Genomic DNA, 22,929 nt, shown 5'->3' on the forward strand with positions numbered 1-22,929 from the left:
ACCCATGGGGGAGAGAGAGAATCTTAAGCAGTCTCCATACCCAGTGCAGACCTGATGGGGGCTTGATCTTACCACCCTGAGATCATGACCTGAGCTGAAATCAAGAGTTTGATGCTTAATCAGCTGAGCGACCCAGATGCCCCAGGATTTGCAAGTTTTTTGGGGATTTATGAACAGTCATCAAATCAGTACATGTAACTATAATTTCTTCACAATCTCAAATTATGTAATGAACTAGCAAATGACTTCTTTTCTTTTTCTTTTTCTTTTTTTAAGTCAAAGAAGTGATTAATGGCTCTGTGTTTTGGAGAGGCAAAGAACCCATAAATTTGAATGAATCCTCTCTCAGGTGAGATTTTGTTTGGAGTATGTTTTTAACTTGCTGACCAAAACTTATTTTATACTTCATTTTGCTTATTTTAATGCTTTTTCTCTACTAATGGCTTTGGACTGAGTTTTGTTTATTTCCTATGTATTATAATGAAGAAGATATTTTGGGAGAACTATCTTCTAAATTCAAATCCAGTTAGTTTAAATAGTAAAGTATAATATTTCTCATATCAATGGAAGATATAGATTTCATAATATAAATAAATAATTGACTAAAGTTAAATTAAAAAAACATTTATTGAGCTCTTGTTCCGTGTAGGGCACTATGTTAGGCCTGTAAAAAACAGAAAGATGAGTAAGGCATAGTTCCTGTCCTTGAGAAGCTGATTCTAACTAGAGTATGTGACATTTACACAAACATAGATAATACAGAGTATACATGCTAAGTGTCATCAGTGAGTTTGAGCAAATTGCCAAAGAGATTTAAAGAGGGGAAAGGTCATATTCAGTTTTGGGGGGAAGTCAAGATGTCAGAGTGACAGCTGATGAAAAAATAGCATAGATGGAGATGGAGATATTGCAGCTGGAAGGGATAATAAAAACTATGAGGCAGGGAAAAAATGGAACGTGTATTAGGAAAGGGAAGCAGTCTGCGGCGATTTAAAAATAGAACAGGGGGGCGCCTGGCTGGCTCAATCTGTAAAGCATGCAACTCTGGATTTCAGGGTTGTGAGTCCAAGCCCATGTTGGGCATTGAGCTTACATAAAAATAAAATAAATTAAAATAAAATAAAATAAATAAAAATAGAACAATACCAGGTATCAGGTTAGAAAGTAAAACTGGGCCCATACTTGGGAGAGTCTTAAAAGTCCAGGTAAAGACTTTATATGTCATTTTGTAGGTTGTGAGGAAACTTGATAAATAATCAGTTGTGCTTCAGATGGATGGAAGCAAGGAGAAACCACAGATTGGTGGGAAGTAATGAGAATCTGAATTGGTCTAGTGGTAAACGGAATAAAGAAAAAGGGATGGATGGAAGAGATATTTCAGAAGCAAAATCTGTAAGACTGGCAATGGAACAGGAGAGAGATGGGAGAAAAACCACTGTGGTTTCAAGCTGGGGTTACTGCAAGGTGATGCCTTTCAGAGAAATAAGGATGGCAGAGGGATGCAAACCCAGGGCTGGTTTAGACAGGTTAAGCTTGAGGTCCTAGTAGGCCTCAGCTGGTAGGGTTCATCTAGCAGTTAACATTTCAGTCTGGTAGGCAGGAGAGAAGTCTGGGTGTAATAAAAAGGAGTTTCCTGGGGTTCCTGGCTGGCTCAGTCAGTAGAACACGCAACTCTTGATCTTGGGGTCATGAATTCAAGCCCCAGAGAGAGGCTTGTGGGCGCTCTCTCTCTCTCTGTCAAATAAAATCTTTTTATTTATTTTTTATTTTTTTTAAAGATTTTATTTATTTTTGCAAGACAAAGAGAGAGAGAGAACAAGCAGGGGGAGCAGCAGAGGCAGAGGGAGAAGCAGGCTCCCCGCCTAGCAGGGAGCCCGATGCGGGGCTTGATCCCGAGACCCTGGAATCATGACCCTGAGCCGAAGGCAGACGCTTAACCGACTGAGCCACCCAGGCACCCCAAATAAAATCTTTTTAAAAAGTTTAAAAAAACCTGGGGCGCCTGGGTGGCTCAGTCGTTAAGCGTCTGCCTTTGGCTCAGGCCATGGTCCCGGGGTCCTGGGATCAAGCCCCGCATCGGGCTCCCTGCTCAGCGGGAAGCCTGCTTCTCCCTCTCCCACTCCCCCTGCTTGTGTTCCCTCTCTCGCTGTCTCTCTTTTTCTTTCTCTCAAATAAATAAAATCTTTTAATAAAAAAAAGTTTAAAAAAACCTAAAAAATTGAAAAAAAAATGATCTCTGTGTTCCTGTCAGTGTTCTCAAGGCTTTGGAGTTTCTGATTATGCTTGAAGCTGTAACATCAGGAAAACTTAACTGACTAAAACAGGATTGAGCAGTAGGTGTTCTGGTTTGCAGTGCAAACCGTAGCTCAGAAAGCACTCTGAGACCCCTTTGTAATGCTGGGATTGGAGGAGGGACCATCAGCCTGCACCGCTGAATTCCCTCAGCCAGGGTTTCTCAATAGGGTGCTATTGGCATTGTGTGTGGGACCACTTGTTGTCATGCAGAACTCCTGCCCTTTGTGGGACCTGAGCGTCCCTGGCTCTTGTCCACTACATGCCTGTGTCCACTACCTGCCTGTGACGCTCCTCGTTTATTGTGGCAACGAAAAAACCCACCAGCACACATTTCCACGGGAACCATCCCTGCTAATTCCATCGGTCAACACAAGTTTCTTTGCATTTCCCCGGCCCATGCCCTTTCTCCCTTCTCTCTGCAATCCTCTCTCTCACCTTTCCTAGTAGTATCCTTGCTCTCCCTATGAAAGTCTGTGCTTGGGTTTTTAGGGACACCACAGTGTGATAATGTAATCATAGGAATTTGAAATGGTTCCCGCTTCAGTGGGATTTCCATTTTAATAGGCATCCAAGCCAGAAGCTCAAGGAAAGAAGCTCTCAGTAGAATTTTGTTCTGTTGAAGTGAAACTGACACACAGTAAACTGCAATAAGTGTACAGTTGGATACATTTTGTCCTATGTGTACACCCATGAAAGCTTCACCATTATTAACATCTTTCCCTCCCTCCCTGCACTATGACCTGGAAACTTTTTCAAGGCAGTAAGCTGGGGCAGTTGCTAGGTCTCCCCTTGTTTGTTTCCCACCTCTCTGAGATGACCAGCTTACATTGCCTGATGTCCAGTGTCTTAAAAGCTGTTTTGGGTTTTTTTTTTATATGTTTTCCCAGGTTTTGTTTTTTTCAGGTGAGAGGGTACATCTAGTCCCTATTGCTTCATCCTAGCCTGAAACAGAAAAAAAAAAAAAAAAACTAGTAGAATTTTAATCTTTACACTAGTATATATGGAAGGGAAATGGGATTGGCAAATCCTTCCTGGAGCCAGTGATCGTTCCAGAATTTTCATAAAAGAGATTCCATAAAAGAGGGCAGCAAAAGGGGGGGATGGTTAGGAAACTCTTTTTCCTTTGGTAGGCATAAACTGTTTTATGTGGTCTATGTATTTATTTTTGGCGGCTTGCTGAGGGTGGGAAACTATAGAAGATCTTAGGGAATGAGGGGCAGCAAAGCCCGCCCCCCTCCCAGACTACAGTAATGAAGACCCTGTGAAGCTCAGAAGGACCCCAACTATGCCTACGCATATGACTACTATTCTGCCTTTCACAAGAAGATAAAAACCACACATTTTTAGAAACCTTTCTCAACGAAGTTAAATATCCCAAACAAGGTTAGAGAGTCCTTTCAACAGCTGAGCTCATTTCCCCAAGCTCTCCCGCTGCTGAAGGTTAGATTGGCTACGGGGCTTGAACCTGCCTGTCAGGAAGCCAAAATCTGGGATGCTCACTGCTGCTTCTTAAAGAGTCGTTCCTGCTTTGAGATGAGTACACACTCTTAACGCGTGCTGGCTGGGCCATGTGAGGAGACAGCCCAAACCAGGGTTTGGGAATAAAGGTCACCTGGAATAAGAGCACAGATCTGTGTTTTTTTCAAGTCTGGCCTCATGCCAGAATCTCTCAAGGGTTCATGGAAAGTTCAGACTTCTGGATTTTACCCCAGACTACTGAATCCTAAGCTTTAGGGCTGGGACTCAACAGTCTGTTTTTGGTAGCTCCCTAGATGATAATGTTAGCTAGCTACCAAGGTTCAGGAAATCCTGGGCTAAGTAGTCAGTCGACTCCTGGATTATTGAGATTCCTGAGTTCTACAACCATAATATATCTATAATCCATCAACTGCTCTCTGTTTTCACTGTCAATCCTCCAGTGCAAGCAACTGTCATCTCTCACCTGGGTTTGCAACACCTCTCACTGCTCTCCCCGTCTTCACTCTTGGTATCTGGTGGGGTTGGAATGTTTGTGTCCCTCCCGAATTCCTATGCTGAAATCCGAACCCCCAAAGGTGATGGGAATGGGAGGTGAGCCTTTGGGTGGTGCTTTAATCTTGAAGGTGGAGGCCTCATGAATGAGATGAGTGCTCTTAGAGAAGAGGCTCCAAAGAGCTCACTAGCCCCTTCCACCGTGAAAAGGCACAGCAGGAAGGAACTGGCCAGGAACCAGGAAGAGGGTCCTCACCATAAGGCGACCACACTAGCACCCTGATCTTAGACTTTACAGCTGCCAGAACTGCGAGGAATACATTTTCTGTTTTTATAAGCCACCCAGTCTGTGGTCAGACTGCTTTGACAGCAGCGCAAACAAGCTAACACCCTGCCTCTCCACCCCTGTCTGAATCTATTATTCACCTTAAAGCCAAAGTGATTTTTCCAAATGACCCCTCCCCCCCCTTTTTTTTGCTTAAAACCTTTCAGTAGTATCCCATTGCCCAGAAAATAAAACTTTTTACCCTACCGATGTACAGCCCTGCAAGACCTGGCCTTTGTTTCTGTCTCCAGCTGTATCTCAAGTCACTTCACCCCTTGCTCATCACACGGGCTAGTGCACCTCAAGCTTTTCCCACCTCGGGGCCTTTTCACTTCCTTTCTCCTCTTAACACTGCTTTTCACATGGCTCACTCTTTCTCGTCCTTCAGGTCTTAGCTTGAATGTCCACATCTCAAACAGGTCTTGCCTGATCTGTCTGAAGTATATGACCCTCCAACAGACACACACAGGTTTTTATCAGAGTACTCTGTTTATGTCATAGCACCATCATAAACAGAACATATGGTTATTACATATCTATAGCTCATTGTCTGTGTTCCCACTAGAATGTAAGCCTCATGAAGGCAGGGACCTAGATATTCTTGCACACGGATATATTTCTAGTGCTTGCCCTAGTGCCTGGCACATCGTAGCTGCTTTGTATTTATTGAATGATTAATCATGTTCCTTACAACCTAGCCTGGCCTGTATTATATAGGCTTGGGGAAGCATGATTTGATCTAAATCCATGAAATAATAAAGCATATTTTAAAGGGGTTCATGCACTTCCACTGTTGCCCTAAGTGCTGCGACTTCTTTGTTCCTGGAGGGGTCTCTCTGTTGTCGCAGGACACTAAGTAAAACTGCCAACATGGCCTTTGTAACTAGAAGTAGCGAGGGAAGGCAATGCCACTAATAGCCATCCACATGCTCTCAGACTCAATATTCTTCATTTCACATTTTGGCCTATTAATGTCCCAGGTTTTTGAGACCACTCTAATACTCTCCTTGTTTTCTTCTAATTTCGAGGTTTCTCAATTAATGTTTACAGTCGTCATTTTAGGTTATCGTGGAGGTCAGAACTCTGTTAGAAGTAGCAGATATCCAACTTAGGTTAAAAGGGGAATTTACTGGAATAACTGGGACCACTCAGGTAATTCAACACTCATTCTATATATATATATATAGAAATAGACCTAAACACAGACACAAATGTAGATCAACCTACCTACCTGCTTAATCTGGCACACTTTAATTACTGGGCTCTGTATTCAGTTTTAGATGTGTAATAGTGGGCGAAATCAGCAAAGGATAGAAGCCAAACACTAGAATGCAGGAATGGTAAGAATGAAGTTGAGACTGAGGTATAGCTGGAACTGGGGACTTGAGTGGACATAGGACTTTGTATCCTCTGATGTTGGTAGATCAGCCTCATTTTTTCTCACTGAATACCATTCATGGGGTAACCACCTGTCTTAAATTCACATTACAACTCCCACCACCAGACAAAGGCTAACTCACACACTTTCTTGCATCAAATTTAAAAATCCTGGGAAGGTCTCTGATGCCCTAGCTTGAGTAAATGACCCACTGATGTAAAATATCCACCCCAGTCAAGAGGTCAGAGACTTTAAAAATGCAGCAGCTTCTGTGTGTTCCACGTGTGGAAGGAAGGAGTAGTTTCCAAATGAGAGGGGTCAGGGGGAGCTAGGTCTACTCTCCATCGCATAGTTTTCTAACACTCTCATCTCCATAATTAAACACATGAGTCAAAAGCATAAACAAAAGGCAGGCTAGGATGGAAAGCAGTAATTAAGAGTACTAAAGAATGGTATCATGTACAGAGCTTTGAAACACCTCTGAGGTGTAAAGTTTTAGGCCTAATTATGAGAAGCTGCAGGTCATAAGAAGGATGCAGTTACCTTGGGACATCAGACTAACAAAAGTATGATTACTTTTCAGGGTAATAGTAAACAACAAGTCTTTTAACACCTGAGGGATAGAAAAACAGACTAGTGATCTCTATAATGAGATTCAGTATTTAGGTTTCTCTGTCTTTAGCGCAGCTCTTCATCAGTGGATGGTTCCAGGTTCTCATGTGCATTTTACAGGAGAAAACCCAAGTAGATATTTCAAGTAGAAATAGCGTATTGTGACCTACTTAAGAGTTCCCTAAAGCTGCAGGAGGGAAAAAAGACTGCCTATTGCTTGCGAGTGGAAAGAAACAGAGAGGAAGGCTGAGATCAATAGAACACTTTTACGGTGTCGGCACAGAGGAAGGTTGACATAAATTTAATTGAGTTCATCTTGAATCATCCATGAGGAAAAGAAATAGTGACGATGCTTTGGCCTCAGTCCAGGTCTGTCAGGCCCATACCCACCAGGGTGGATTCTGATCTGAGTTTACATCTATGTGTAGCCCCTACCAATATCTGGCTAGTGAAAATTTAAAAGTGGATTTTCTAACCATAGTGCATGGCAAGTAGAAGGATGAGCTTTTGGAGAAACTGATCTGTTTAATAAATGGAAGTAGAGCTGACAATCCTAGTGGAATGAGAATGTGCTGCGCTTAATTGTACACCATTAGGAAACCAGAGGAGGGGGAAACCAGAAGGTGAACCTTCTATTATTCTCTAAGGAGCAGCACTGCTTGATAGGAAACAGAAGAGGGGAACTGTGCTATTTCTCTCCGCGTAGTACATAAGCATGCAGCCACACTGGCTGACTGAATCCTGACTGCCTTGGGCTCTTTAGCCTTCCTAGGCTTCACCGCTCAGGGGTAGAATGGAGCTCATGACAGCTCCTTTCTCAGAGGGATGATATGTGAGGGCTCGGTCATGCACATGTAAAGTGCTTAAACTCTGTGTGGCACTTAGTCCTTATTAAAACCTTTTGTTATTGCTGATTATCAGTAAGTCAGCCGCTGAGCAATAATTTATTTGGCATCCTCAGAATCCCTCATCAAGCCTTGGGATGGAATAATTTTCCTCTTTTCTACTCTCACTAATAACACTACTGCATTTAAAAAATAAAAGTGCTGTTGTGCAACAATTTGGCACAAGGTACCATCTATATTTTCTTTTTTTAATATTAATTTTCTAAGAAGTTCTCGCACAATAGGTTGCCGTAGTTCTCTTAGAGGACCAGTCCTGTGTTTATGTAAACATATTATATGGGTAAGCACATGGACCCAGAATGTTTAGAAACTCAAGAGAAAGGATTGAAGGCCTCTAAAGACTATTTTTATAATAATCTTCGTCATTCTCAAAACTGGCCCTGAGAACATGACATTGATATATTCTTGTGCACATAATCTGCTCATAGTTTATCATTATTAGTATTCTTTGCTCAGTTATATATTTATAAAAATATAAAAATACATCTATTGAGCTTCGGCGTAGAACCAATATTCATTCTTCTCCCGTATCACTCTCTTCCTCTTCCCTCCTCCTTTTTCCCCTTCATGGACCTGTCTGAAAATTTCCATGGGATCGATATTCAGGAGAACTGCTTTGTTCATTCTATCTATGAATCTGCTTGTTGGTTTTAGACATTAAAAATATCTCCTCCCATTTTGTCAGCTATGTACTAGCTTTGTCTGTGTGGTATCTTTTACTGAACAGAATTTTAATTTTGCTGTAATAAAATTAATTAAGGTTTTGACTCTGGTCAAGATGGAGTAAGTGTATTTTAACCCATCTCTCCTTCTGAATGCAAGTAAAAATCTTGAACAGAATGCATACAGCAGTTAACTGCCTGATTTAAAAAAAATTCTCCATAGCATTTAAGCAGGATTCAGAGTTAAAAACAGCTATAGATTTCTCTGTAAAATATACTTTAGCTGAGTCACATGTATTTTGACATATACTGTCATTCAGTTCTTAGTATCTCTGAGTTTCCTTTATTATTTTCAGCAGGTTGATTATGTGTCTGGTGAGGAATTCTTCGAGTTTATCTTTTGGGGATTCACTGAAAGTTTCTTGAATCTGTAAGTTTATGTTTTTTGCCAAATCTGGAGAGTTTTGGCCATGACTCCTTCGAATATTTTTTCTGTGCCACACTTTTCCTCCTTTCTTTCTGGGACTCTGGAGATATGAATATTAGACCTTTCATACTGTCACACAGTCCTTTGAAATTCTTTTTTTTTATTTTTATTTTTTTATTTTTTTAAAGATTTTATTTATTTATTTGAGAGAGAGAGAATGAGAGATAGAGAGCACGAGAGGGAAGAGGGTCAGAGGGAGAAGTAGACTCCCCGCCGAGCAGGGAGCCCGATGTGGGACTCGATCCCAGGACTCCAGGATCATGACCCGAGCCGAAGGCAGTCACTTAACCAACTGAGCCACCCAGGCGCCCCTGGTCCTTTGAAATTCTGTTCATATTTTTCTTCAATCTTCACTCTCTATGTTGTTCAGATCAGATAACATCTGTTCATCTATCTTCAAATTCAATGACTCTTTCTTGTCATTTCTATACTGTTTACCGAGCCCATTCAGTGAATTTTTAAATTTCTGGTTATTGTGGTGTATTTTTCCTCCTAAAAGTTCCATGTGGTCCCTTTTTATATCTTCTAAATTGGAATTTGTTTTTTATTTTTCATTTTATTTATTTTTAAGTAGGCTCTACACCCAAAGCAGGGCTTGAACTCACAACCCTGAGATCAAGAGTTGCATGCTCTGCTGACTGAGCCAGTCAGGTGCCCCCCTTTTTATATCTTCTGTTTCCCTGTTGATACTTTCTATCTTTCCATTTGTTTCAAAGGGGCTCACTCTTATTTATCAGAGCCTGGTTATAATGGTTGCCTTAAAGTCTTTGTCTGAAAATTCCAGCATCTTGGTCATCTCAGTTGATATCTGTTCATTGTCTTTTTCTTCATAAGATATGGAGAGTTTCCTGGCTCTTCAAATGTCAAGTAATTTTGGATTGCATATGGGATATTTTGAATATTATGTTATGTGACTCTGGGTCATATGCCCATGAAGAGTTGGGTACTGGTCTCTGCTGACCTCTCAGTTATGCTTAGATATCTGAGAACTTTTTTCTGTGTGTGTGTGTGTGTGTTTTAATTAATTTATTTATTTGAGAGAGAGCGAGCATGCATGCACAAGTGGGGGGAGGGGCAGAAGGAGAGGGAGAGAGAGAATCCAAAGCAGACTCCACGCTGAGCACGGAGCCCTACATGGGGCTGGATCCCATGACCCTGAGATCCTGACCTGAGCTGAAATCAAGAGTCGGATGCTCAACTAACTGAGCCACCCAGGCACCCCTTTTTTTCTAACTTTGAATATAGAGTTGCTTATATTTCCCAGTTCTACTTTAGAAGAATCTTCATGGGGGAATTTTTTTTTTTTAAGATTTTATTTATTTATTTGACAGAGAGAGAGAGACCTCAAGCAGGGGAACGATAGGCAGAGGGAGAGGGAGAAGGAGGCTTCCCACTGAGCAAGAAGTTGGATGCAGGACTTGATCCAGAGACCCCGGGATCATGACCTGAGCCGAAGGCAGATGCTGAACCAAATGAGCCACCCAGGCGCCTCTTCATGGGGGAATTTTTTTATTCAAGAGAGCTCAAATTCTGGATCTCGAGATCTAGGTCTGTAGGACTTCTTATAGAAGAATCATTGCTCTCTATTGTTCTTCTTGTTTCTTATTTTTAGCATATTAATCTGACCATCTATTTCAATGTGATAGGTTTCTAGCTCTCTGTGAAAACTAAACTCTCCATTTCATATTCATTCAACTTCTTTCTTATCCTTTTTAAGAATTTCTTAAATCAAATACCCATTTTTTCTAATTTACCATTTTTCTTCATTTCTTGAGAGAGTATCAATATGCTAGTGTATGTGTACTTCTTACTTTTTTTTAAAGATTTTATTTATTTATTTGAGAGAGAGACACGGCGAGAGAGGGAACACAAGCAGGGGGAGTGGGAGAGGGAGAAGCAGGCTTCCCGCGGAGCAGGGAGCCCGATGTGGGGCTCGATCCCAGGACCCTGGGACCATGACCTGAGCCGAAGGCAGACACTTAAAGACTGAGCCACCCAGGTGCCCCTGTGGACTTCTTATTCTTAGCTGAACTTGAGCCTAATAGGTTTTTGTGAAGCTGTTCCATTTTGCCTGTTGCTTTTTGGATTGTGACCCAACATTTTCAGTCTCAAGGAGTTTATCTTTGATGCAGAGGGAAAAAGGAAGAAAAAGTGATTTGTGCATACTTCTGATTTTGGAGTTCTCTTTCCTATTCTCTCATCTCTTCCCCTAATGTGGCTGGGCTCTCCCTAGAAATACACAGTCAGCTCATTAGAAAGACTCTTGACTTTTAGCAACTCAGTTCTATAAATATGAAGCTGACATGTGTGCAAATTCAAGGCTCTTGAATTTTTTGCTTAGTAACTTTTGCTTAGTAACAAACTACTTTTTAATCAGACAGTAAAGATGGGTGTTAACTGAATTTCAAATGAAGAATACAGTTTAGTTTTATGAGTTGGCTTACTTATCCGGTGAAGCTATAATTTCCATGGTATTTTCATTTATGCTGTCAAAAAGGTAATCCTTTTTATCTCTCCAAAATCATAGATTTTTTATATAAATGAATAACTGTCACTTCAAGTAAGATTTTCTGTAACTACCTAAAACCATTTTGCTGAGCTTTTATATGAAACATAGATTGTGCCTAAAATGAACATTTTAACATAATTTTATAACATTATGTAGCACAATCTACATACTGGTTACTTAACACTTTTCAATTTCCATAGAGAAAATTTTAGAATTATATTACCTGAAGGAATAAAGAAAAATTATCTCTTTAAAAAGAGGATTGCATATATATATATCTTCCATTTCTGAGCTGGACATATTCATTTACCTGAAAATCCTTAGTGTGAGTATCTTATATTCTTAGACACTTGGATAACACTGTTACATAATACTAGAATCCTACGAAAAAATAGGGTAAGGTAAGATAATTACTGAGCAGCATTTAGGGGTTGTGGGTTATATAGTAATTTGTTCAGTTGTGTGTTTAAAATCTGGCCATGCCATGTGCTGATCCACAGGGCAAGAAGGGTGCAGAAGGAGGGGGTGCTCTTAAACTTTCCTTTCCAGGTCACACTCCTGGACTATAATGCCAGTGTGCATATCCTTAAGCCTGAGGGTTTGGCAAGGGGTGGCTGTTTAAGAGGGAGAAAACTTGAATGAACAAACTGAGGTGACCACTTTATAGGTGTGTGTGTGTGTGTGTGTGTGTTTGCGTGTGTTTGCGTGCACACATGCACCTGCAACAGTGGGGGTGGAAGGAGCTGAGTCAACACAGTTCATAATACTGTATAGATAATGAATGGATGTTATACATGTTTAAAATTAATTTAAGGAGTAATAAAAACAAAGTGGCTATCCACTTTCAAGAAGGTTCCAATCTTATAAGGGAGACAACGTATTTTACTATAAAACAATAAACCAGCAATTCAAGGCAACATAGGATTGTATTAATAGCTAGCACCTATTGAGTGATTTCCAGTGTTATAAACACATTGCCTATATTTTCTTATTTAATCCTCACAGAAACTTTTTTTTAAAAAGATTTTATTTATTTATTTGACAGAGATAGAGGCAGTGAGAGAACACAAGCAGGGGGGAGTGGGAGAGGGAGAAGCAGACTTCCCGCGGAGCAGGGAGCCCGATGCGGGACTCGATCCCAGGACCCGGGGATCATGACCTGAGCCAAAGGCAGACGCTTAACGACTGAGCCACCCAGGTGCCCCATCCTCACAGAAACTTTTTAGGATTGGTGCTGTTATTGGTTCCTATTTTAAAATTAGGAGATTGAAGTTGAGGTCAACCAAAGTCACATAACCACTGAGTGGAAGAGCCAGGATTGGACCTTGGACCTCATCATGACCCTACAACTTCTTAGCCTCTCCCACTTGCTTCCTCATATAGCAGACTTAGACAAATGGTCGTGGTAAGGTGGAGAGCAGGGAAGGTGAGGGTGGAACGCAGGATTGATCCTGAAAAACGTGCTGATGCTATTGGAATGACGCTGGAAAATCAGAGGAGTATTAGCAAGACATGAATTCAAGAAAACACCATTAAAAAAAAAAACTCACTTCCTATCTCCATATGAATAGTCTTTTCTTTACAGGATCCGTTTGAAATGCACAATGAAAGAAGAGTCGGGTTTCAAAAGCAGAATGAAAAGTTCTTTCATTGGAAATACTGGGGTTCTGTGAAGGACAGGCACAAAATTTCAGATCTAGAAAGTGCTTTAAATGACATTGGGTACAGTTTATTTCTGAAAGCAGGAAAATATAATGAAGAATTGTACCATACTTCCACTAGGTCAGTGGGTAGGTAGGCAAGTAAGATTAAATCACTCCCTTCTCTTAATAAGCATTCTTTTTATTTGAAAACATTTATTTACTTTCAGAGTCTTAAATTGCTGCAACTGGGCCACCGGACTCTCCTTGTTCCTCACTCTTAAGTTCTGAATATTATGTTCAACACTAACTTCTACCTGACAGGTACCGCCGAGAGCAGCAGCACACCATGCAAGGGCTCAAGTCTGTCCTCCTTCAGACCTCAGGAAGCGGTCTCTTCATGGCCAAAGTGCCTTTCGACCCTTACTGACCCCCTCCAGGGGGACATGTCAGTCCACATCAGCCACAGCAAAGGCTGTCAGTGTGCCATCTTGCACAACCAACACAAAAGAACCCAAGGGATTTCCAGATCACAAAGGTTCTCTAAGTGAACTCCCTTTCAAGTGCAATGGGAACGGAAATGAGTTTTACTTAGGAAATTCCTCCCCTGCCTCCCCTTTACAGAACAACCCAAACCTAGAGAAAAAGGCATCAGAACTTCATTTGTACATTATTTCCACAACCTCATCAATATTTCTGCACTGAAAAAGTTCATGGAACAATTATATTATAGTAAGTGCTCTCATTAGTTAACTTTGCTGGAGTAATTTTTTTTTAAAAGATTTATTTATTTATTTTGGAGACAGAGAGTGCGAGCAAGGTGGGGGGCAGAGGGAGAGAGAATCCTGAAGCAGGCTCAGCCCATCCATCCGCATGATCACAACCTGAGCTGAAACTAAGAGTGGCCTCTTAAGCAACTATGCCCCCCCAGGAGCCCCTGGCTGGAGTATTTCTTAAAGCAAACATGCTTTTCCTGCTTCCCCAAATTTCCATTTTGGAAATTTAGCCTTGGAATTTAATAATATGAAAGACAAACACACTGGACAATTAAGGATTTCATATTATTCAGGTGAAGGAAAATGCTCATTGATGAGGAGTGTCTTAAAGAAAAGGAGATGGACCAGGGGTTCTACAGAGGTGGGTAAATAAGGAAGTCTCCCGGGAATGCTGGAGAAGGTCTTATCTTGGAATATTTGTGAGCAGGGTGGTCTTTTTCAGTTGGCTGGGGTGATTTCTCAGCCATTTCTTTCAGAGCTCACATAAAGTTCAACACTGTCAATATGTCTCTATTTCTTAGCTGCACTATTGAAAGTAGGTTGATGGGATTCATTGTTACAGGAGCAGGTAATTTTATAGGGATTACCTAGTCTAAGCACCTTATTTTATAAATGAGGAAAGTGAGTATTTTAGGTGACTTACTCAAGAGTATATAGTGGGTTTAAGGGCAGAGTCGGAACTTTCATTTAGGAAATCTTTTTATTATACCAGGATCAGTTTAAAAATAAGTAATTTATTACCTGAATAATACAATCCTTTTCAATTATCTTCAATGATATGTAATTTTTATTAATGATCTTCCAACACAATAATATTAAAGAAATATGAAAGGCTCCATTCAGAAGAAGCTAGGGAAGCAGGAGGTTTTATAAATGGCTAAAACTGAAAGATTTCAAGGCAACTCTTCAGTTGTTTCTCATAGCACAGTTCAGAATAGTTAATGTTTAAATTAAATGTCTAATGTTAAAATTTCTCCTTAAATTTTTATTTTTATTTTTTTAAAAGATTTTATTTATTTTTAAGTAATCTCTACACCCAACGTGGGGCTCGAATTTACAACCTGAGATCAAGAGTCACATGCTCCACCAACTGAGCCAGCCAGGCACTCCTAAATTTTTAAACAGTTTTTTCCAAATTAAAAATGTAAACAAATAATAGAGGGGAAACCTTGGTCTATTAAAAGGAGGCCGCATATGTTCTAATAGGAAACCCAAAACTTAATCTATCTAAATATTTCAAAATGACTGTTTATGTTTCCCTGACTTGACTAACTCCTGGTTTTAGTACTACTTTTAATTTTTTACTTATTTTATTATTATTACTATTTTTAATAAGATGGTTGAGGTTTATTGATGTAATGATAGTGAATCAAATAGATTAATTATAACATTTATTTTAAAAATTATTATTTTTTTAAATTTAAATTTTAGGTATTTAACATACAGTGCAGTATTGGTTTCTGAAGTGGAATTCAGTGGTTTATCCCTTACATACAACACCCAGTGCTCATCATAACAAGTGTACTACTTACTACTTTTTAACTCTGCAGCAGAGGCATGGTTCGGGCAAGTCAGATAGGCAAACTCATAGCCCTTCTGATAATAAAAGCAATAACAATAACTGACATGTATTGTTATTAATAGGTAGGATCTGCTTTGATGCTTTCTGTATATTAACTCATTTAATCTGCACAACAACCCCAGGAGGTAGGACTGTTATTCTCATTTCATAGATGAGGAAATTAAGGCACTGAGAAATTAAATGATATATGCAAGGTTGCACAACTTGCATGGAGCTGAGATTTGAACCTAGGTAGTCTGATTTTTTCCACTGAAATAAATGTGGGTGGAAGGCGGTTATCTTTGAGTTGGTAGATACTATCATTAAAAAATAATGTTCTGGGGTGCCTTGGTGGCTCAGCTGGTTAAGTGTCCGACTCTTGATTTTGGCTCAGGTCGTGATCTCAGGGTTGTGAGATCGAGCTCCACCTTGGGCTCTGCACTGGGCGTGGCGTCTGCTTAAGATTCTTTCTCTCCCTCTTCCTCTGCCCCTCCCCCCCCTTAAAAAATAAAAATGTTCTATCCCTTGAAAGATGGAAAATGGGCAAGGAAATATTTCATACATAAATGATGAATCAAGTTAGCCTTCATTCTAGTAAGAATAAGATATTAATTCAATATAAACATGTAAAAAGTTGTGACTTTTTTGTGACACTGTTTAATCCTTTCATCATGTTGATCACTTTGGTTATTCTTGGTGATGCCTTCATAAGTTTTAGGAAATTAAAAAAAAATCATCTCCTAAATCAGTCTGACTTATCTTGGCTAACTGATCTCTTCTGCTTTGAGATCCAGAATGCTCATTCATGTTGAGGTAGGGAAATGCTACCGGGAAAAAAGAATGGACATCTTAATTCTCTCTATATTTTCAGGTAAACCTAAACCATCCAGTGAGAAATTAGCACTCATTCTTTTTTTTTTTTTTAAGATTATTTATTTATTTATTTGACAGAGGGAGACAGCGAGAGAGGGAACCCAAGCAGGAGGAGTGGGAGAGGGAGAAGCAGGCTTCCCGCGGAGCAGGGAGCCCGATGCGGGGCTCGATCCCAGGACCCTGGGATCATGACCTGAGCCGAAGGCAGACGCTCAACGACTGAGCCACCCAGGCACCCCAGAGAAATTAGCACTCATTCTGATTTTAAGGATTTCCAAAGAGCTCAGTCTCCTTCAGTAACCCATTTTATCTGTAACTTTCATCAACAATAATTACATTTGAGTTCTTTAAGCACCTCAAATTCTACAAAAACAATATATGGCAATTCTCTGCCCTTCATATGTTGTAAAGATTGGTGCTAGAAAGCTAAGTAACTAAGGAGTATCCCCAAATTAAAATTCTAGATTTAAGGGGCGCCTGGGTGACTCAGTCATTAAGCATCTGCCTTCGGCTCAGGTCATGATCCCAGAGTCCTGGGATCGAGCCCTGCATCAGGCTCCCTGCTTGGCGGGAAGTCTGCTTCTCCCTCTCCCACTCCCTCTGCTTGTGTTCCCTTTCTCACGTTCTCTCTGTCAAATAAATAAAATAAAATCTTAAAAAAAAAGTCTAGATTTAAAGTAAACATAAACTTTTTTTTTTTTTTTTTAAAGTAGGCTCACTCAGGGCTTGATCTCACAACCCTGACATCAAGACCTGAGCTGAGGGATGCCTGGGTGGCTCAGTCGTTAAGCGTCTGCCTTCCACTCAGGTCATGGTCATCCCAGGGTCCTGGGATCGAGCCCCACATCGGGCTCCCTGCTCAGCAGGAAGCCTGCTTCTCCCTCTCCCACTCCCCCTGCTTGTGTTCCCTCTCTTGCTGTGTCTCTCTCTGTCAAATAAATAATTAAAATCTTAAAAAAAAAAAAAAAGACCTGAGCTGAGAGCAAGAGTCAGATGCTTAGTTGACTGTGCCACCCAGGCACCCCAGTAAATATAAACATTTAGAGAGAAGAAAAAAAAAAAAAGACAGCCTTTTTTTTTTTTTTTAACTTAAAACAATGACAGAAGTAGTAAGAACAGGGGCATCTGGCTGGTTCAGCTGGTAAAGCATGCAACTCTTGATTTTGGGGTCATGAGTTTGAGCCCCACGCTGGGTGTAGAGCTTACTTTAAAAAACAAAAATAGGGGTGCCCGTGTGGCTCAGCTGGTTAAACATCCAACTCTTGATCTCAGCTCGGGTCTTGATCTCAGGGTTGTGAGTTCAAGCCCTGGGCTGAGCTCCACGCTGGGCATGGAGCCTACTTAAAAAAACAAACAAACAGATTGTAAAAAACAAAAGTAGTGAGAAAAAGCACATACTTCCCCCCTGCCCACCCACCCATCATTCTGCTCTGATATTAAGAATAAGACAGGGGTAAATTCATTTGGAGTTGTAAATCAGCAACATCTCAGAAATTCTTTTTGACCTGTTAGGCCTCACAGCATAAAATAAAAGATTCTTTAGAGAACTTGCTGAACACTGACCCATTTTTTGGGGGGGACCCAGAATGAATGGAAAATGGCAACACTAAAGATTTAAGGGAAAAATAACCCTATTGATAGGGGTATAGTTAACAAAACTATTGTATAATCTATACTATGGAATACTATGTAATCATTAAAACGATAGAAGTAAACTTATACACAGACATGGAAAACTGTCCACCATATATTAAGTGGGAAAAAAAGTTCCAGATTAATATATGTGATGTAATTTAGTTAGTATTAAATATATATTATAAAAATACCATCTAATATGTATATATTATAGATGTATGTTATAAATAATATGTTTTTATATGCCTAAAAGGATATAAACCACATTGATAATAATATAGTAAGGTACTTTGTTGTTATTGTTATTTTTGATTCCAGTATAATTAACATACAGTATTATATTGGTTTCAGGGGTATAGTAAGGCACTTTGACTAGTGTGATGGGATGGGGGGGGAGAGACAGGCAACTTTTATCTTTTAGTTTATGCATTTTTGTACTGTTTGATTTTGATAGATAATTTTACTTTATAATGAGCAAATGTCATGTTTAAAACTTTTTAAAAACTATATAAGGAAAAACAATGCCCTGTGGTATTATTTACATAAACAAATCATGTACTATAGCAGGAATTAAGGAATAGATATATGATATTGACTAAAAGCAGGAGAAATGGATTTTCAGTAAACAAAAATTCTAACTACTCCCACTTTTCTTCCTCTTTTAGGAAGCTACTCTTTTGCAAGATCCCCTATATGTTAGTGAGCTCAGTCCTGCTATTGGAAGTCAAAAGCCATATAGGTAAGGAGTGATGATATGCCAGAGCCGCATGGGGGACGGTTCTCTCCTCTTTGCCTCTCCTAACTCCACGTGTTGCTGCCCATCACATCTATACCTCTACTTCAACTCTCTGCCTTGAATTTTAGGTCTGCAAACATAATTACCCACTGGACATCACCTCTTATAGGTCTTACAAGAACCTTAAAGTCAGATATTCAAAACAGAACTCAGCATCTTCCTTCTGGGACCTGAACTTCCTCTTGTGTTTCCTAACACAGGGCCTGCTGTCCTTATTGCCACAACACCTAAGGCAGAGTCCCGAATGTCGTCTTTACCTTCTCTCTCCCCTTTACCACCTCCCACCCCCGCAGCTGTCAATCACCACAGGATTCATTGTTCTTCTCTAGGATATCTGGATAATATCTACTTCTTTCCACCGTCACATGCTCAGCCCAATTCCCTTTGTTCTGAGCCTCTACAGTATTTTCCTACCTGGCCTCTGCCTTCACTCTTGACCCTCTCTAAACCACTCTCCGTAACCAAAGAAATCTTTTGGAAGCACAAATCTGATCACGTAACTCCCTGCCTTAAAACCTCCGAATGGCTCCCCACTGTCCTTAGGAGAAGGTCTAAATTCTACAATAGCTTATAAAGATCTTCCTGATGTCTCTTTTCCTTTTTCCATCTTCAGCTCTTGTGTCCCCTCAACTCCTGCCCTAAGCTGCTGATCCAAATAATCTTGCAGTTCTCAGAAAGCTCCCTGTTTGTTTTTTTTGTTTGCTTATTCCTCTATTCTGGAACCCTACTCTCTACTCTTCTTCTTCATGAATGACTTCAACTCATCAAGTCTTAGCTTACTATCCCTTTCTCTAAAAATCATTTCTCAAAGCTTCAATAAGAGGGGCCCCTGAGGGGCACCTGGGTGGCTCAGTCGGTTAAGCATCTGCCTCAGGATGGTCTCAGGGTCCTGGGATCGAGCCCCACATCAGGCTCCCTGCTCAGGGGGGAGCCCGCTTCTCCCTCTCCTTCTGCCTGCCGCTCCCCCTGCTTGTGCTCTGTCTCTAATAAATAAGTAAAATCTTAAAAAATTTTTTTTTAAAACAGAGGGGCCCTCCATAACATCGTGTGCTTACCATCTTGTAGCATTTAACAGTCTCTCTTATGATTGCTTGTTTGATTACGTGCTGCCCTATTATACACTATGCTCCTTAAGGGCCAGGACTGTACCTTGGTCACTGGCCCATAGTAGGCTGCCTTTATAGAATGAATAAGTTGTTAAAACAATTAAACCTGAATCTGACTTAAAAGTGTGGGCATGTTAGCCTTGAAAAGGAATGAAGTCTTGACACGAGTGACAACATGGATGAACCTTGAAGAAATTACACTAAGTGAAATAAGCCAGACAGAAAAGGACAAATATTGTATGATTCCACTTATTTGAGGCATTGAGAATAAGCAAACTCATAGAAACAGAAAATAAAATAGAGGTTACCAGGGGCTGAGGGGAGAGGGGTATGGGGACCTACAGTTAATCAGTATAGAGTTTCTGTTCCGGAAGATGAAAAATTTCTGGAAATGGATAGTAGTGATGGCTGCACAACATTCTGAATGCACTTAATACCACTGAATTATATACCTAAAAATGGTTACAACAGTAAATTTTATATTATGTGTATTTTATTTCAATTTTAAAACAGGTAGGGGTGTGTATGTGTGTGTGTAAGTAAGGGAATAGATAAAACAAGATTGGAAAAATGTTAAAGATTATTGGATCTAGGTGATAGATATATGCTGTTTCTTTTCAGTTTTCTCCATTTTTGTGTATGTTTAAAAATTTCCATAATAAGGGGCGCCCGGGTGGCTCAGTCGTTAAGTGTCTGCCTTCAGCTCGGGTCATGGTCCCAGGGTCCTGGGATCGAGCCCCGCATCGAGCCCCGCATCGAGCCCCGCATCGAGCCCCGCATCGGGCCCGCATCGGGCTCCCTGCTCCGTGGGCAGCCTGCTCCTCCCTCTCCCACTCCCCCTGCTTGTGTTCCCTCTCTCGCTGTGTCTCTCTCTGTCAAATAAATAAATAAAATCTTTTAAAAAAATTTCCATAATAAAAGTTTTTAAAAGGCTTAAGAAACATAATAAGCAAATATAACAAGTATCTTATTTATATCTTGATTTTAACAAACCAAAAGTAAAAAGACATTTTTAAGACAATAGAGGACATTTGAATATGGACTGGGTATTAGCCAATACCAAAGAATTATTGATAATTTTGTTGGATGTGATAATGACTATTTTGTAAGAAAATGTTTGTTTTATTTTGAGATATGTTCTGAGGTATGTAGGGGTTAAATAACAATGTTTGTGATTTCCTTTTTTAAGAGATGGTAATACAGATAGTTTAGAATTTCTACATGGTTTAAAAATAGAATTTCCATATATTTTCATATGTTTACAGAAGTATCAGTTTTAATTTTAGTCCTTATTTAAAGTGATTTTAAAACAAACTGGATAATAAAATAGGCTTTAACTTTGAAATTTGACTTGAAATTTGTCCTTGAAAGTCAGGAGAGTTCTACCACTGTCTTGACTCAGGAAAAGCATATTTCTTGCAAAGTTAATTCCTGAAGACAACATATTTAAAATGCAGTAATTTAAAATGCACTGTGAGGAATGTGGTAATATGTATAAGATATACAAGACAGTTCTCTGCCTGCAAGCTACCGTCAGTTTAAAGGGAGTAAATATTCTTTGGGTTTTCAAATTAGAACTCTGTCACAAATGTGAGCTCTGTAACCTCACATGGATGCATAGGGACCACTGTGAAAATATAACAGTGCTTTTGAGATAATCTGTGATAAGCCTTTTCTAGCTATAAAGCATTATACAAGTGTATTATTTATATAAAATATCCAGAAAATGAAAAAATACAGGAAATCCAGAAAAATGAAAAATACAGGAAAAGCAGAGCTTATCATTAGATCAAGAATCCTTCTTGCCACACCATTTGGGTGAATTTATGTTTTCTAGCTGATGAAAATATAAAATATCTGTTAAAATTAATGAAAAATTTCCCTTATTCTGAAATTGAATAATGGAGTCTTCTGGCAGTAGACTTTCTATTATTTAAATTAGTCAAAGTTTATCATCTATGTAAAGACAAATGTTCTCTGAATGGTCAAAGAAACTGCGACTATATAGAAATATAGACTCCTGAATCTAACTTATATTTATGATGTATATGAGACCTCAATTCATATATGAATTGATTTTTAGTATAAGGAGATTAGTGTGCTTTTTCTTATGAAATTTGGTTATCTGTTTATTTATTTATTAAAAGATTTTATTTTTTATTTTATTTTTTTTAAATGTTTCTTTTTTTTTAAGATTTTATTTATTTATTTGATAGAGGGAGACAGTGAGAGCAGGAACACAAGCAGGGGGAGTGGGAGAGGGAGAAGCAGGCTTCCCACTGAGCAGGGAGCCCGATGTGGGACTCGATCCCAGGACCCTGGGATCATGACCTGAGCCGAAGGCAGACACTTAACGACTGAGCCACCCAGGCGCCCAAAAGATTTTATTTATTTACTTGAGAGAAAGACAGAGAGCAAGAAGAGAGGCAGAGGGACAAGCAAGACTCTCCGCTGAGCACAGAGCCCACCACAAGGCTCCATCCCTGGACCCTGAGACTTGACCAAACTGAAGTCAGATGCTTAACCGACTGAGCCACCAGGCACCCCTGTTTTGGTTTTTTTGAAAGAAAAGTTTGGTATTACGGTCTGTTATCATAGGTGCCACAAGATAAAAACTGTTTCTATATGGATTGCAGCAAATTGCTGACTAATGGGAAAAATAGGAAAGTCAATCTGAAAGTAATTCTGCTGGTATTCTTTCTAAGCTTGTGCTTTTCTAAGCTCATCAGTTTGTGAAAACTACATTCCTGCTATTTTTGCAGTTCTCAGAGAATAGAGGAATTTTATAGTTATTTTTTAAATGAAATGTGATTGTAATTAGAAGTGGATGTATAGGGAAGGGGGATCTCAAAGCTCATTCCTATTTTATACCATTTATTAAATACTTACTGTGTGCTAAGCACAGACTAAAAGTATCAAAACAATGGGATAGGTACTATAATCCTCCCCATTTTACAGATGAGGAAATTGAGGCACAGAGAGACTAGGTAACCTGCCCATGGTAATTACTCAGCTGAGTAGAGGCAGCTCTACAACTCTGATCAGCCTGTCTGGCCCCCGTGTTTATAATCGTGTTCTTCTGCCTCTGTGACGTTTTTTTTTTTAAAGATTTTGTTTATTTATTTGAGAAAGAGAGTGAGAAAGAGCACACACGAGTTGGGGGAGGAGCAGAGAGAGGGAGAAGCAGGCTCCCGCTTGAGCAGGGAGCCCGACGTGGGGGCCGATCCCAGGACTAACTGAGCCACCCAGGCATCGCTATCACTGAATTCTTTTTTTTTTTAAGATTTTATTTATTTATTTGAGAGAGAATGAGAGACAGAGAGAGAACACATGAGAGGGGGGAAGGTCAGAGGGAGAAGCAGACTCCCTGCCAAGCAGGGAGCCTGATGCGGGACTCG

General features: G+C 39.9%; 1 long non-coding RNA gene across 3 annotated transcripts in view; it reads right to left on the bottom strand.

Moving 5' to 3' along the window:
* The window catches only part of LOC141374126 (uncharacterized), a 109,594-nt gene that overhangs the window by 35,447 nt on the left and 51,218 nt on the right, over positions 1–22,929 (bottom strand). For 2 of the 3 annotated variants that reach the window (XR_012380752.1, XR_012380754.1), the window contains one exon: positions 560–664. The exons of the other annotated variant lie outside the window; for it this stretch is intronic. This is a non-coding gene — a long non-coding RNA (uncharacterized lncRNA). Of the gene's footprint in view, positions 1–559; positions 665–22,929 lie in introns of those variants that run through there. 3 annotated transcript variants of the gene reach the window in all.

This window comes from Callorhinus ursinus, unplaced genomic scaffold, assembly GCF_003265705.2.
Source record: "Callorhinus ursinus isolate GAN/ISIS: 27379988/994484 unplaced genomic scaffold, GSC_fseal_2.0 scaffold14, whole genome shotgun sequence".
Classification (NCBI taxonomy): Eukaryota; Metazoa; Chordata; class Mammalia; order Carnivora; family Otariidae; genus Callorhinus; species Callorhinus ursinus.